This window comes from Hemiscyllium ocellatum, chromosome 28, assembly GCF_020745735.1.
Source record: "Hemiscyllium ocellatum isolate sHemOce1 chromosome 28, sHemOce1.pat.X.cur, whole genome shotgun sequence".
In the NCBI taxonomy this organism is placed as follows: Eukaryota; Metazoa; Chordata; class Chondrichthyes; order Orectolobiformes; family Hemiscylliidae; genus Hemiscyllium; species Hemiscyllium ocellatum.
This window is the reverse complement of record NC_083428.1, coordinates 18,876,467-18,892,086: the sequence shown is the minus strand read 5'-3', so window position 1 is coordinate 18,892,086 and position 15,620 is coordinate 18,876,467. Positions and strand designations below refer to the sequence as shown.

The 15,620-nt window shown below is 42.8% G+C and overlaps 1 protein-coding gene across 3 annotated transcripts in view; it reads right to left on the bottom strand.

The window, feature by feature from the left end:
* The window catches only part of LOC132828814 (protein strawberry notch homolog 2-like), a 151,390-nt gene extending 138,150 nt beyond the window's left edge, over positions 1-13,240 (bottom strand). For 2 of the 3 annotated variants that reach the window (XM_060845955.1, XM_060845958.1), the window contains exon 1: positions 13,111-13,240. The gene's annotated coding sequence lies outside the window, so the exon portion shown is untranslated. Of the gene's footprint in view, positions 1-12,403; positions 12,546-13,110 lie in introns of those variants that run through there. The other variant, XM_060845957.1, reaches the window with a different exon arrangement.
* Positions 13,241-15,620: the final 2,380 nt, after the last annotated feature.

Below are 15,620 nucleotides of genomic sequence, written 5' to 3'. Positions count from 1 at the left end.
TTGCTTTTGCTTCAGTATTGCTTGGTCTAAAACTTGGCACACTCTCCTTATCAGCACTGTGGGTCTACTGACACCAAATGGACTGTAATGGTTCAAGCTCACCACCACCTACTTATGAGCAACAAGGGATGAGCTGTAGATGCTGGCCCAGTCAGTGACAGTTATATCTCATTAGTGAATGAAAGAAAGTTAAAATATGCCCAGGTTTTCAGGGCCTCTTGTGGCACAATGGTAGTATCTCCTCCTCTGAGCCAAGAGACCCAGGTTCAAATCCCACCTGTTCCAGAGATACATGATAACATCTCTATATAAGGTGATTAAGGAGCATCTAAGCACAAGTTTAAAGAGATGCGGATTTTTTTTTAAAAACCGCAAAATGGTATATTAAGCAATAATTGTTAGCACAGGACATAGAGTTTGCTACATCTGATATTTAAAACACCCAAGGTAAAGTCAGTTAAATGACATTTTAAGAGAAGATTCTAAGGATTTTGTTTCTTAAACACAGGTACATCAGAAAAAGCACTACACACGTATAAGAAACAATATCCTAGTAAAGTGACCATGTCACTCTACCAGTCCTATCAACAAGGTCATAATATCACCAACTGAGCATAAGCCATTGAGAAAACATTAGACATGTCCAATAAAAATGACGCCAAGTAGATCACATTACATCAGATATTGCAATGCCTGCTATACAGATCAACCAATGTTAGTGAAGTTCACATCAAGTGAAAACTGCCTGCATATGAACTTTTTAAAAAATTTTCCACAAGGTGAAAAGCAAAGGTTTGCAGTTCAAAGGCCAATATGATTGAAGAAGAATGAGAGGAGCAACAATAAACAAGTGATTAGGTAATATTAGGCTTAAGGTTAAATTTCGTAAAGATTATAGGGGACTGGAAAGACTAAAAAGGCAAAAACTGTCCGTGTACTGAGACAAAATAAATTAAAAGGAAAAAAATTACTGTAGCAAATTTTAATTACCAATTCTTTATTTCTCAGTTGAAAAACTAGAGGCAAGCAGTTAAACTTTTGTCATCAGGAGGAGGAAATCAATGTCCTAAACTTCCCTAACATAATTTTTATACAAACAATCTATATACTTGCCCACTTCTACCATGGGGCTACTTAGATATGCAAGTACTGTAAAGATATGAGGCCAGTGATATGCAATGGTCAGGTATAAATGGGCAGTCACAGACTGGCACTCTGAGTTAAGCAGGGATTCTTAGAGATCACTGACAGCTGCTCAGAAGAAATGGTCAAAACATTTATTGCTTCATGTCCTAAACAAACACTGCAGATCATACTCAACACTTAGTACAAATTGCATGAAATTTGCAGCTTTTCAGATGTGGGTTTAAGTGTGTTGTATCCTATATGACTAAGTTTAAATGACATAGATAGCCATTTCATATACTCCACAAACCTATGCTACCTGGACTTCACACAAGCATATTTCAGAACCAATGATGTGAATTCAACTAATTCATGCTTTCTCTCTTTCAGCAATCCAAGTATAACAGATATTAGTTCTATACTTGTGCTGCTTCTCCACTACTTGGAGTCAACATGAAGTTATTCATCCATTTAATTATAATGGTTTAAATTATGGCATCTTTTTGGGACAGCGACACTGCTCAAAGACTGCTTAGGCTATCATGCATCCATACTAAATCCTGTCCATCATTTACAAGGCACAAGTCAGAAGTGTGATGAAACACTCTCCACTTGCCTGGATGGGCGCAGCTCCAACAATATTCAAGGAGCTTGACACCATCTAAAAGGAGGTAGCCTCCTTGACTGGCACTATATTCACAAATATCCACTCTTGCCACCACCGAAGCTCAACAGCAGCAGCAGCAGCGTGTACTAGTTACAAGATGCGCGACAAAAATTCACTGAAGATCCTTGACAGCAACTTCCAAACCCATGACAACATCTACCTAGAAGGAGACAAGGGGAGCAATTACATAGGAACACCATCATCAACACCTGCATGTTCCCTTCCAAGCCACTCATTATCCTGCCTTGGAAATATATCAATGTTCCATCATTGTCACTGGGTCAAAATCCCAGAGTTCCCTCCCTAATGGCATTGTGGGTCAAACTACAGCACATGGACTGAAGCAATTCAAGGAAGCTCACCATTACCTTCTCATAGCAACTTGGGATGGGCAATCAATGCTGGCCGGCCAACGATATCAGTGTCCCACGAAAGAATAACAAAATCCACAAAAATGCGGTTGTCACAATTTCACTTGTAGAAAGGAAAGCCAGGCACCAGTTTTAGTATACTGGGTTGATTTGAGCTTTAAGAAGTACTGTTGATTAAGTGGTTAAAAAGTGAAAATGCTGAAATATAGATCAATAGATTTATGTTGGGAATGTGTACCAAGAAACATTAAGATGCTGGATTAGAGCAGAAAATAATGCAGTCAGAAAATATAATTGATGGAAAATGTAATAATTAAGGTGCGACTTTCAAAAATTCAAACAGAGTTCGACACAAGTGTTCATCCATCTTTTTTCTCATGGATGCCACCTGTTATATTTTCAGCAATTTCACTTTTTAACCTGAACATGAATCGTGCAATCCTCGTCACTTATTCTGCCAAAGACCAGTTCGCTAGTTTTGCCTGAACTTCAGGATAACCACTTAATCAACAGTACCTTTTAATGAGATAAAACGTTTTCATGGAACAATTTTGTTTTCATTTAAATTGCCAAACACAATTTTAATTTTTTCAAACATATTTAAAGAGAGAAAAATATGCAGAAGCAGGCAATCTATACACCAGATCCTATGACATATTCCAAAATTCTATGGTGTCAGCCACAATGCCATGTAATCTCTCTTTGTGTTGATGACTTCGAGTGTCCTATTTCAAAAGGAAGACTGAAAGTTGAGCTTCTACTAGGTACTATAGATGGGCCTAAGCCTATGAACCATAAAAATAATTTTGGTGCATTACTTAGACAATTTTCAGTGATCAATTTCTCTACAGTTTTTCATTCAGATTTAAAAATTTTAATTAATTTTAAAATTAGAGACAAAAATAAAAATGAACCACATCAAGCAGTGCTAAAAATTATATGATCCTTCAGTAATGTGAAACCACCAAGATATGATAATTGATTGCAGAGACAATATTACATCACTTTTAAACTGAGTCAACAGGAAAGTTATTGGGACCAGACATTCCACATCCGTTTCTCCAGTGGTTATAATAGGTACAAAGGGACAGGAGGAGCTCATTTAGCCCGTCAGGCATTCTGCCATTCAATCTGATTCCAGATCTGTACGGTACCTCAACTCCATTCCGCGGCATCTGCTCCATATTTCTTGGTACCCACACCCAACACAAATCAATTGATTTTAGTCTTTAAAGCTTGAATCAACCCAATATACACAGACTTTTGGGGATAGCAAGCTCCAGATTTCAATTATCCACAGTGCTTCCTGATTTAATTATAGATGACCAACTTGATTTTTTTACTTGTTATGTAGTTTCCTGCAGGAACTAAGTATTTCTCTCTAAGTACACTATAAAATCCCGTATTTTCAATACTTCAAGTAGATTATGATGTGGAGATGCCGGCGTTGTGCTGGGCTGGACAAAGTCAGAAGTCACACAACACCAGGTTATAGTCCAACAGGTATATTTGAAATCACAAGCTTTCAGAGCACTGTTCCTTCTTCAGGTGAAGTGGAGAGACGTGTCAAAGGAGCATGCTCTGGATGCTTGTGATTTCAAATCAACCTGTTGGACCATAACCTGGTGTCGTGTGACCTCTGACTCAAGTAAATTAAACCTCAATCTTCTAAATTTATGGGAATATAGACCACATTTGTGTGACCAGTTGCCACATCTAGCTTTAAACCCTCAAGTCAAACTGTACTATACCCCTAAAATCAATATATATTTCCTCAAGATTTTGTGCTCTAAATGAAATATGGTACTCTAAAAAGAAACAAATCCCGAGAGCAGGCCTAAGTGAAGCTTGGTTTGATGGACCATAATTTTTATTTTTACATGGAGAAAGTGAGAACTGCAGATGCTGGAGATCACTCAAGTCAAACTGTACTATACACCTAAGATCAATCCGCTGCACCCGATGTGGCCTCCTCTACATTGGGGAGAGAGGCCGCCTACTTGCAGAACATTTCAGAGAAAACCCGCACCAACCAACCCAACCGCCCCGTAGCTGAACACTTTAACTCCCCCTCTCACTCCGCCAAGGACATGCAGGTCCTTGGCCTCCTCCATCGCCAGATCATGGCAACACGACGCCTGGAGAAACAGTGCCTCATCTTTCACCTAGGAACCCTCCAACCACACGGGATGAATGCATGATTTCTCCAGCTTCCTCATTTCCCCTCCCCCCACCTTTTCTCAGTCCTAACCCTTGGACTCAGCACCGCCTTCTTGACCTGCAATCTTCTTCCCGACCTCTCCGCACCCCCCCCCCAACCCTCACCTTAACCTTCTTCCACCTATCGCATTCTCAACGCCCCTCCCCCAAGTCCCTCCTCCCTACCTTTTATCTTAGCCTGCTTGGCACACCGTCCTCATTCCTGAAGAAGGGCTTATGCCTGAAACGTCGATTCTCCTGCTCCTTTGATGCTGCCTGACCTGCTGCGCTTTCCCAGCAACACATTTTTCAGTTTTTATTTTTACACCTCAGTTACTGTGCTGCTTCATCACTGAAGGCTAATGTTCTTTTAACAAAATAACAACGTTATTTTATAAAAGACAATTTGGAAATACTTAATGAACATCAAAAAGAAACATGCAACACTTTTCTCCCCAGCAGTAGGCTTCATAGACACTCAACCCCAGTGATGCAAAGCTCCTTTCTTAACTTTAAAATTTCTCACTCAACTAAACATCACAGACATTTCACTTAAGCACATGCCTGCACATAATTTTTCTCATTGAACTAAACAGGGGTTGACACAACATAGGACTTTTTTTCCTAGTCATAGAGATGTACAGCACGGAAACAGACGCTTCGGTCCAATTCGTCCATGTCGACCTGATATCCCAACCTAATCTAGTCCCACCTGCCAGCACCTAGCCCATATCCCTCCAAACCCTTCTTGTTCATATACTCATCCAGATGCCTCTTAAATGTTGCAGTTGTACTAGCCTCCACCACTTCATCTGGCAGCTCATTCCATACACGTACCACCCTCTGTGTGAAAACATTTCCCCTTAGGTCTCTTTTATATCTTTTCTCTCTCTCCCTAAACCTTTGCCCTCTAGTTCTGGACTCCCCCATTCCAGGGAAAAGACTTAGTCTATTTATCCTATCCATGCCCCACATAATTTTGTAAACCTCTCTAAGGTCACCCCTCAGCCTCCGACGCTCCAGGGAAAACAGCCCCAGCCTATTCAGCCTCTCCCTATAGCTCAAATCCTCCAACCCTGGCAACATCCTTGCAAATCTTTTCTGAAACCTTTCAGGTTTCACAACATCTTTCCAATAGGAAGGAGACCCAAACTGCATGCAATATTCCAATAGTGGCCTAACCAACGTCCTCTACAGCCACAACATGACCTCCCATTGCCTGTACTCAATACTCTGACCAATAAAGGAAAGCATACCAAATGCCTTCTTCACTATCCTATCAATCTGCAACTCACTTTCAAGGAGCTATGGAACCTGCACTCCAAGGTCTCTTTGTTCAGCAACACTCCCTAGGACCTTACCATTAAGTGTATAAGTCCTGCTAAGATTTGCTTTCCCAAAATGCAGCACCTCACATTTATCTGAATTAAACTCCATCTGCCACTTCTCAGCCCACTGGCCCATTTGATCAAGATCCTGTTGCAATCTGAGGTAACCTTCTTCGCTGTCCACTCTCTCTCCAATTTTGGTGTCATCTGCAAACTTACTAACTGTACATCTTATGCTCACATCCAAACCATTTATAAAAAAATGACAAAAAGTAGTGGACCCAGCACCGATTCTTGTGGCACTCCACTGGTCACAGACCTCCAGTCTGAAAAAACCCTCCACCACCACCACCCTCTGTCTTCTACCTTTGAGCCAGTTCTGCATCCAAATGGCTAGTTTTCCCTGTATTCTGTGAGATCTAACCTTGCTAACCAGTCTCCCATGGGGAACCTTGTCGAACGCCTTACTGAAGTCCATATAGATCACATTTACCGCCCTGCCCTCATCAATCCTCTTTGTTCCTGCTTCAAAAAACCAAGTTACTTTGGCTATTTTGAGACTGGTAGACAATGCATCTGCTTTTCTTCTGAACTGAACCTGATTCTAAACTCTGGCCTCTCTAAAAGCTTAGCGTAATAGATACTTCAGCAATTATCTCACCAGGTAGTTGGTCATCGGTTTCTTGGAATTAACGTATCGACCCACTGCATTTAAAAAAAGTCAATTTCTGACTCTATTGAAAAACTACTTTCACAGAACTTTATAAATCTGTTTTACCTTTTCCTTCGAATCCAAGTTCCCAACTAACATATTATAAACCTTCATCATACAAATGACACTTCAGTGACGTTTCTTTTCTACTTTTAATCTTGCCAGTCTAGCTCAATTGTTTTCTCTCTTGCCCCATAGACACTGGCTCACAATGCTGCACCATTGCAAATTTACCAGCAAATATGCAATAATTTACCTGAATAATACTAAAGCTGAACTGTGTATGTGGAAACAGGTTATAAGAGAACTTAAAGTCAGAGTCATACAGCATACAGTGAGCACCCAAATCTTCATGGACAGTAGCACAGAAAGCAATTTCAGCATGCCACTTGCTACTCCAAGTAAGTGCATACTTTAAAAAAGCAACTGAAACTGAAGATCTGTTTAACTAAATGCTACATCAGGCAATACCTCTACAATCGAGGAAGTGACACCCTCCATTTCTTTAGGTGAAAATATTAAATTATGCCAATAAAATGGCATCTTAATGGTATTCATTTAATACAAGAGGTGTAAATCATACAGTTGACAAACTATGTTTATATTCCTCTTGCTGGTATTGAAATTCCAGTGCTTTTTTTGGGGGGGTGGGGGGGGGGGGTGGGTGGGCACGGAGTACAGGAAGAGGAAAAAAGAAAAAATTAAACTTGCAAAATTTAAAACATTATTTTCAAGGCAGCCAAACAGTTAATATTCTTCGTTGGGATATGCTGTCCAAGACATAAATACATCAATCTGATTGCATAAGTTATTTTATTTCTGCTGGAAATAAAATGAAGGGAATAAAAATCACAATGCCCCACCTTTCACATCACTAATTAAAAATTAGTTAACTCATCTAGATCTCACCAGATAATGCACTGGATAAAAGTACTGCATCAATTCAAAAGGTGGTTCCAAGTTGGGTCACTGTTGCTTTTAGTTTGTCAAACAAATCTGGGTGGGAACTAATTTTACCAACTGATCTCCATGCTCTAGTGTTGAACAAGAAAGCCATAGTTCCTTATTCTGACAACCATCTGGTGACATGTGTGTGTGGTTGCCTAATAAGGACATGATTAAAACTAAAATGCTTCCCATGGTCGAGTGACCGACTAACATGGATAAATAACAGCCAATTGAACCTGGTACTAGAAGACAGCAACCACCAGCAGACCATTGGCAAACATACTTGTCACTTACTTAAGAAAGAACACATTGCTTAAAAAACAGGATGAAATATACTTTTTTACTGAAAAAAAAGAAACATTCTAAAACGCACGAAAACCGTTCTATCTGCAAATATTGTACCACTGAGGAAAACCAACATCAAGAAATTATTAAGAAGGATCTGATACAATGTGGTATAATGTATCATACATATGCTAAAAATATAATGTATTTTGGTTACAAATGTAAATATTAATACAGCTCTCATTATTTTCAAAGATAGTTTATCTAAAAGTGTTACACCCTAATTTACAACATAAATTCAAAGAAAAAAACATGAATATATAAATTAACTGCGGAATGCTCAGTTTGATTCCAGTCTTTGCTCATTTCTTTAAAAACATTGATAATAGATTCAAGACATTATTTGCTTTCAGATCTAAATGGATCTAGGGTTAGCAAAAACGAGCAATGTTTAGACACTATGATTGCATCTAGATAATGTGGAAAAGTTAAAAATGACAAAAACTAACAACAGGTTGCTGTTGTGGTATCACATTAAAACAGCTAAATCACTAAAGATTACAATCACATTGCTGATATTAATCTCAATTTCAGTCCATTGCAAGTCTCCCATTATCTCTCAAAACAATCAGTTCTCATCAGTAAAATATTAGTTATGTTAGGAGATTTTCTGCTTTCCAAACTGATTTCTTTTATTAAGCAAACATTTAATTACGTCATTGTCGACCCAAATTGCATCATGATTGTTAAGTTCATAAACTTCTGGTTTACTTAACTTCAATTAGGAGGGTTTAAAAAGTACAAAAAATAATATTCTCAGGAGTGCTTCTCTTCACCTTTGGGGCTTGGATTTAAATTTAATGAAAAAGAGACTAACTGAAAGACTTATTGCTTGTGTGGCTGCTCGAGATAACGTAAAAAGAAATGATCAGCCATGATCCAATTGCCAGGAGGCATGTTAGTCATACAAAAATGCAGTTGACACTTTGACCTCAGCAGGACATTGATGGATGTAACGTTGTTTCTGTAGCAGACAGTTTTCTAAGATTTTTGTGTTATATTCAGAAAGCAAAGATAACTGTACTTCTGCTCTAATTTATTACCAAGTCCACCAAGAATGACGCAGACCTAAGCAAGAATTTCTGAACACAATAGGTATATGATTTCAAGCATAAGTGTACTGCAACCAGATGCAGAGTAAAGCTTCCTCTACTCTGCACTAATAATGAAGATATCTCAAGCAAAACCTCAGAAGGTTACTCTTTTTTGCACCAATTTGACCCCTTTACGACTTCACGTATCAAGTAAGTTCAGCAGTAGAACTTGCATCAAAGAAAGAAGCCTGAACGAGGCTTTGAAGCAAAAAAGGATCTACTACTGAGCAATAATTGAGTGCTCCATTATTAGAAATTTCAACTGAAAGTTGACACAAAGTATAATCCTGTTTCACAGCTTAGGTGAACACAAACAAATGAGAGGAGTAAGGAGACGTTTAAAACAATCTTCTCAAGAAACATTTCTCCATTTCAACCACTGGCTAATTCAGCCACTGCTGAAACCTTCATCTACACCTATAACACCTTCAGAATTGTCTATTCATATGCATTGCTTGGTTGTCATTTCCATTCTACTCTCTGTAAACTTGAAGTCTTCCAAATCTCTGCAGTCGATGTCATAACTCATACCACTCCTGTGCTGACTGACACTGGCTCCTTGTCTGGCAATGCTTTGACTTTAAAAATTCTCAATCTGGTTTTCAAAAGCCTATGTGGCCTTGTTACTCTTCATTTCTTTAATCTCCTCCAGTCTTGCCACAGTCTGAGATATCTGCACTCATTTCATTCCAGATCTTAGCCATTTTCAATTTTAATCCCTCCAACATTGACTGCGTTTTCTGTCCCTAAGCCCTGGAATTCTCCTGTACAGCAACCTGCTTCTTTTTTCTAAAAGGAAACAAAACCTTTTCGACCTACCTCTTTGAGCAAGCTTTTGGTAACCTGCCCTATGCGACTCAATGCCATATTTTGTTTTATAATAATGCTTTTGAATGTTTTATGTTAAAGGCAGCAAGTTAATAGCTATTGTCACTGTGTTTGATTTATAATATTCTAAAATATTCCAAAAAAAAACTAAGAATTGAACTGATGTCAAACAAATCATTTAAAAGTAGAAACTTTATTTGGCTATTTCAATTTCACCAATATGATAGTTATACTTTTGTACAAATGCTTAATACACCTATTGCAAACGTGTATGTACATATGTTTCCATGTGCAACTCACTGCAGCTTGCAACAAAAGTAGGGGAATATGCTAAGATGAGGCATCTTTAACATATTTTCCACTTTTGTGTTATTTGGAAGGCTCTGTTCACAATTTAGGAGTTTTATTTAAACTCTGATCTTTCCTGGTTCACAATAAGAAAACAACACCAATCTAAAATAGCTATTTGTAGCAGCAGAATGGATGTAGGATTTTTCTTAGCATGTCTTAAATGTTCTACAGGGTATTTAGATGTCAGTGATCATGTAAACAGTAAGAAATTTAAAGCCCAGATAAACATATCATCTGTGAGAAAAGGCAACAAGGCAAAAGACAGACATATGCAGAATTACGAAACTAAAAGTGGCTTTGAAGAGGAAGGGTGGGAATGACTCTACAGAGCCTTTAAGCCACACATTATTTACAATAAACACATTAAATGGTCTGTTTGGAGCAGCCAACGGTCAGGAATTCCTAGCTAGAATTTAATTTTGAATTGAAAACATTGCAGATAAAGAGAGACAGAAAACGCAAATTTTGTTAACAAAGTAGTTTGTTGACTCTTTTAAATAAGAATAAAAAAGACAGTTTAAATCAAGATGAAGAACACAAAAATTGAGACTGTAAGTAAGGCAATACTAAAATAGCCTAAGACTATATTCTCCATTTGTTCTATATTATTAAATCAGGTTCACTAACATTTTCATTCAATAACAAAGAGATGCTCATAGACTCATACATAGACAAGGCCATTCTGCCCTTCATGTCTCTACCAATTATCTGAAATGGCTATTCAATTAGTCCCACTGCTTGCTGCTTGCCCATAGTCCTGTAAACATTGGTATATGAAATACTAGGCTGTACAGTAAACTTAATTTTAAAATCAGGTCAACAAGTGCTAATTTGTAATTTTGCAGAGGAAGTCACATATGAAAAGAAGTAAATTTACCTGAAGAAGTGCTTCAAGCAACACTAAAAAAATCAGCCTGGACTTAAAAAAACAACAGCTGCAAATATGCACTGCAAAAGTGATCATTTCTTTTCTGAATACATGTTGATCAGCACATATAAAGAGTTATAAACGTATAAAAATATTTAAACATTAGAAACAGTCTGATGTAGGACATTTAGTGAGTTCACATTCTGCCTTAAGAAGATCCAAGAAAAGACAATGGGATTTCACAAAATTCAGCTTGTTCCTTCTGCCCAGAGAACACGCTGGCAATGATACTATGACAGAAGAGGCAACTTGGCCCATCATGTCTGCACTGTCTCTTCAAATGAGCATTATATTGTACCAAATTGAGTGTGTTTTGTTATTTTCAAATATCAACCTGAAACTATTTCAAACAACCAAAATCGAATGCAGCAGTAAAAGTATACCATATGAGAAGCTGCTGTAGTTTACATATCCAGATTCAATTTTTTAAACAAATCGTATTAGGATTGAACTGCATTAAATTATTCAACGCTGCCATGGGAATATATTACTGCTGCGCGCTTTGGAGTACTTCAACACAGACAAAGAAAGTCAGAATTCTCCCTGGGGAAAACAGGTCAACATAAGGTGAGAGCAACCGCTGTTTTCGAGTTTTACACTAACTCAATCCTAGCTTGTACTCGTGCAACGGGAAAGCGCACAAATTGTGTGAAACTAAGAGACTTCGCAAGATTTCCCAGCTTCGCAAGACCCGAGAGTCTACTTTTCGGTGGTGGTGCCTGAAGAGATCATGTGGTGTTTCAAAAGGTCAGCTGGCACACGGAACCAGCTTCACTCAAGAACGTCGCACGGCCAATACATACAAGGGCTTGCGCCCGAAACGTCGATTTCGCTGCTTCTTGGATGTTGCCTGAACTGCTGTGCTCTTCCAGCACCACTAATCCAGAATCTGGTTTCCAGCATCTGCAGTCATTGTTTTTACCCCAATGCAAACAAGACACTGGCGTGCCAAATTTGTCCTTGTCGGAAGAAGCTTATCAAAATTATCCGGTCACTTTTCATCAAATAGCCCAGATGATCTTTCACAGACCAAAAAAAACACTAAGTGACTCAAATTTACCGTTTATACGTATGACCCATCAGAATTGGTCCCCGATGCATAATATAACTAACAAAAACATCCCAAATTAAACAATACTACTGAAACGATCTCATCTCGTCAAACATATGTCGATTGATTTTTTCATAGGACTACTTTTTCGTGGAAAATTAAATTGGTTTAGGGAAGCAAATGACAGTTTGACAAACAACCCACATATTTCAAATCAGTTCCTAAAAACATAATCCAACGCTTCGTTTCAACTTGGAATCAAGACGCCAAACGCATTTTTTTTCCCCTATTCACTCAGAATCCATCCCACCCAACATGATGCAGTGCCGAAAAGCGGAAATAAAAGTTACAAAAAGATTAAAGAACAATCTAAAGCTAACAAGGAGGGAGTGCCCATTAAAGCTTTTTAGCGTTATCACACAATTATCCTCTAATTTCGCGACGTTTGACGCTTACCAGGCGTTTTCTGATAAATAAATGATTGAGAAAGGACCAGGTAAACTAGGGTTGTTTCTGTGGAACAGCATCCAGGTACAATTAGATTTTTAAAAGAAGAAAAAAAGCAGAAAACGGCAAAAAAAAAGCTTGAGACTATTTCCTAGCGTTGGACGCCAGAGCTCGTCTTCTCAGACTGTTTGTACCAATAAAATCCTTAATGTTTGCACAATAGAATCCTTGTCAGATCATCTCGATGAGATCACTTCCCTGTCTATCAACAAATTGTTTCAACTTAAATTACGAGTTGACTTAAATTCGATACTTTCAGGACCACATTCCCTGGGAAGGGCCGACTGAAGAAACTTTAAAAGAGACAAAACAAAGTGAACTTTTTTCTCGGCTAGACTGGGTCAAACTTTAACAAAAGGAACGTCAACACGTCTCGGACGTAGTTTCAAAAGTCACCACAACAACACGAACATATTCAAGTGCGATCGAACATATTTAACTTCACAAGCCTTTAGATTTTTTTTAAAAAAGTTGTTGTTTGAAGACTGTGAACAGTTGTAGCTGGAGCTCCTGAGAGACAGGCGAGGTTAGCGAGAGGCCTACACAGCCTGCCGCTAGATTTACACCCGATGTCCGGCGGACACTCCGCCGCCCGCCCCCATCCCCCATCTACCTCCCTCCGCTCGGCGGAAATACAAAAGGCGCCAGGCACCAACCTGTGCGACAAGGAGGGTGTGTGATGCCGCGGGCTCGGCCGTTTCAATCCATGAGGTGCGTGTGTGTCCCGGCGGCTGTCGCTGTCAGCCTCGAGCTTCCTGCTGGAGCGCCATTACTCCCCGAGAGACTGCTTCCTGCCGGTGACGTCAGGCTCGGCGGCGGGGGGAGAAGACAGTGGGAAGATGGGGGAAGACAGTGGGTGGGGAGAGATGGAGGAAGACAGTGGGGGGGGGGGGGAGAGATGGGGAAGACAGTGCGGGGGAAGAGATGGGGAAGACAGTGGGTGGGGAGATGGGGGAAGACAGTGGGGGGGGAGATGGAGGAAGACAGTGGGGGGGGAGATGGAGGAAGACAGTGGGGGGAGAGATGGGGAAGACAGTGGGGGGGGAGATGGAGGAAGACAGTGGGGGAGAGATGGGGAAGACAGTGGGGGGGAGATGGGGAAGACAGTGGGGGGGGAGAGATGGGGAAGACAGTGGGGGGGGGAGAGATGGGGAAGACAGTGGGGGGGGAGAGATGGGGAAGACAGTGGGTGGGGAGATGGGGGAAGACAGTGGGGGGGGAGATGGAGGAAGACAGTGGGGGGGGAGATGGAGGAAGACAGTGGGGGGGGGAGATGGAGGAAGACAGTGGGGGGGGGAGATGGGGAAGACAGTGGGGGGGGAGATGGGGGAAGACAGTGGGGGGGGAGATGGAGGAAGACAGTGGGGGGGGAGATGGAGGAAGACAGTGGGGGGGGGAGATGGGGAAGACAGTGGGGGGGGAGATGGGGAAGACAGTGGGGGGGGAGAGATGGGGAAGACAGTGGGGGGGGAGAGATGGGGAAGACAGTGGGGGGGGAGAGATGGGGAAGACAGTGGGGGGGGAGAGATGGGGAAGACAGTGGGGGGGGAGATGGAGGAAGACAGTGGGGGGGAGAGATGAGGAAGACAGTGGGGGGGGGAGATGGGGGAAGACAGTGGGGGGGGAGATGGGGGAAGACAGTGGGGGGGGAGATGGGGGAAGACAGTGGGGGGGGAGAGATGGGGAAGACAGTGGGGGGGGAGAGATGGGGAAGACAGTGGGGGGGGAGAGATGGGGAAGACAGTGGGGGGGAGAGATGGGGAAGACAGTGGGGGGGGAGAGATGGGGAAGACAGTGGGGGGGGAGAGATGGGGAAGACAGTGGGGGGGGAGAGATGGGGAAGACAGTGGGGGGGGAGAGATGGGGAAGACAGTGGGGGGGAGAGATGGGGAAGACAGTGGGGGGGGAGAGATGGGGAAGACAGTGGGGGGGGAGAGATGGGGAAGACAGTGGGGGGGAGAGATGGGGGAAGACAGTGGGGGGGAGAGATGGGGGAAGACAGTGGGGGGGAGAGATGGGGAAGACAGTGGGGGGGTAGACAGTGGGGGGGGAAGACTGGGGGGGACAATGGGGGGGAAGACACTGGGGGGGCGAAGACAGGGGAACACAGTGGGGGGGGTGCAGACACTTTGGAGGGAAGACAGTGGGGGGGGAAGACTGGAGGGGTACGAAGGGGGTAGACAGTGGGAAGGGGACGGTGGGGGGAAGACTGGGGTGGAAGACAGTGGAGGGGGAAAGTCAGTGGGGTGGAAGACAATGGGGGGGAAGACAGTGGAGGGGGGAAGACAGACAGTAGGGGGAAGACAGTGGGGGTGAATGACAGGGGGAAGACCATGGAGGGGAAGATGTTGGGGGGAAGATGGTGGGGGGGAAGATAGTGGGGGCAGGCGACAGGGGAGTGATGGGGGAAGACAGTGGGGGGGGAGAGATGGGGGAAGACAGTGGGGGGGGAGAGATGGGGGAAGACAGTGGGGGGGGGAGATGGGGGAAGACAGTGGGGGGGGAGAGATGGGGAAGACAGTGGGGGGGATGACGGGGGGCAAGACAGTGGGGGGGTAGACTGGGGGGGCGAAGACAGGGGAACACAGTGGGGGGGGTGCAGACACTTTGGAGGGAAGACAGTGGGGGGGGAAGACTGGAGGGGTACGAAGGGGGTAGACAGTGGGAAGGGGACGGTGGGGGGAAGACAGTGGAGGGGGAAAGTCAGTGGGGGGGAAGACAGTGGGGTGGAAGACAATGTGGGGGAAGACAGTGGAGGGGGGAAGACAGACAGTAGGGGGAAGACAGTGGGGGTGAATGACAGGGGGAAGACCATGGAGGGGAAGATGTTGGGGGGAAGATGGTGGGGGGGAAGATAGTGGGGGCAGGCGACAGGGGAGTGATGGGGGAAGACAGTGGGGGGGGGAGATGGGGGAAGACAGTGGGGGGGGGAGATGGGGGAAGACAGTGGGGGGGAGTGATGGGGGAAGACAGTGGGTGGGGGAGAGATGGGGGAAGACAGTGGGTGGGGGAGAGATGGGGGAAGACAGTGGGTGGGGGAGAGATGGGGGAAGACAGTGGGTGGGGGAGAGATGGGGGAAGACAGTGGGGGGGAAGACTGGGGGGGACAATGGGGGGAAGACACTGGGGGGGCGAAGACAGGGGAACACAGTGGGGGGGTGCAGAC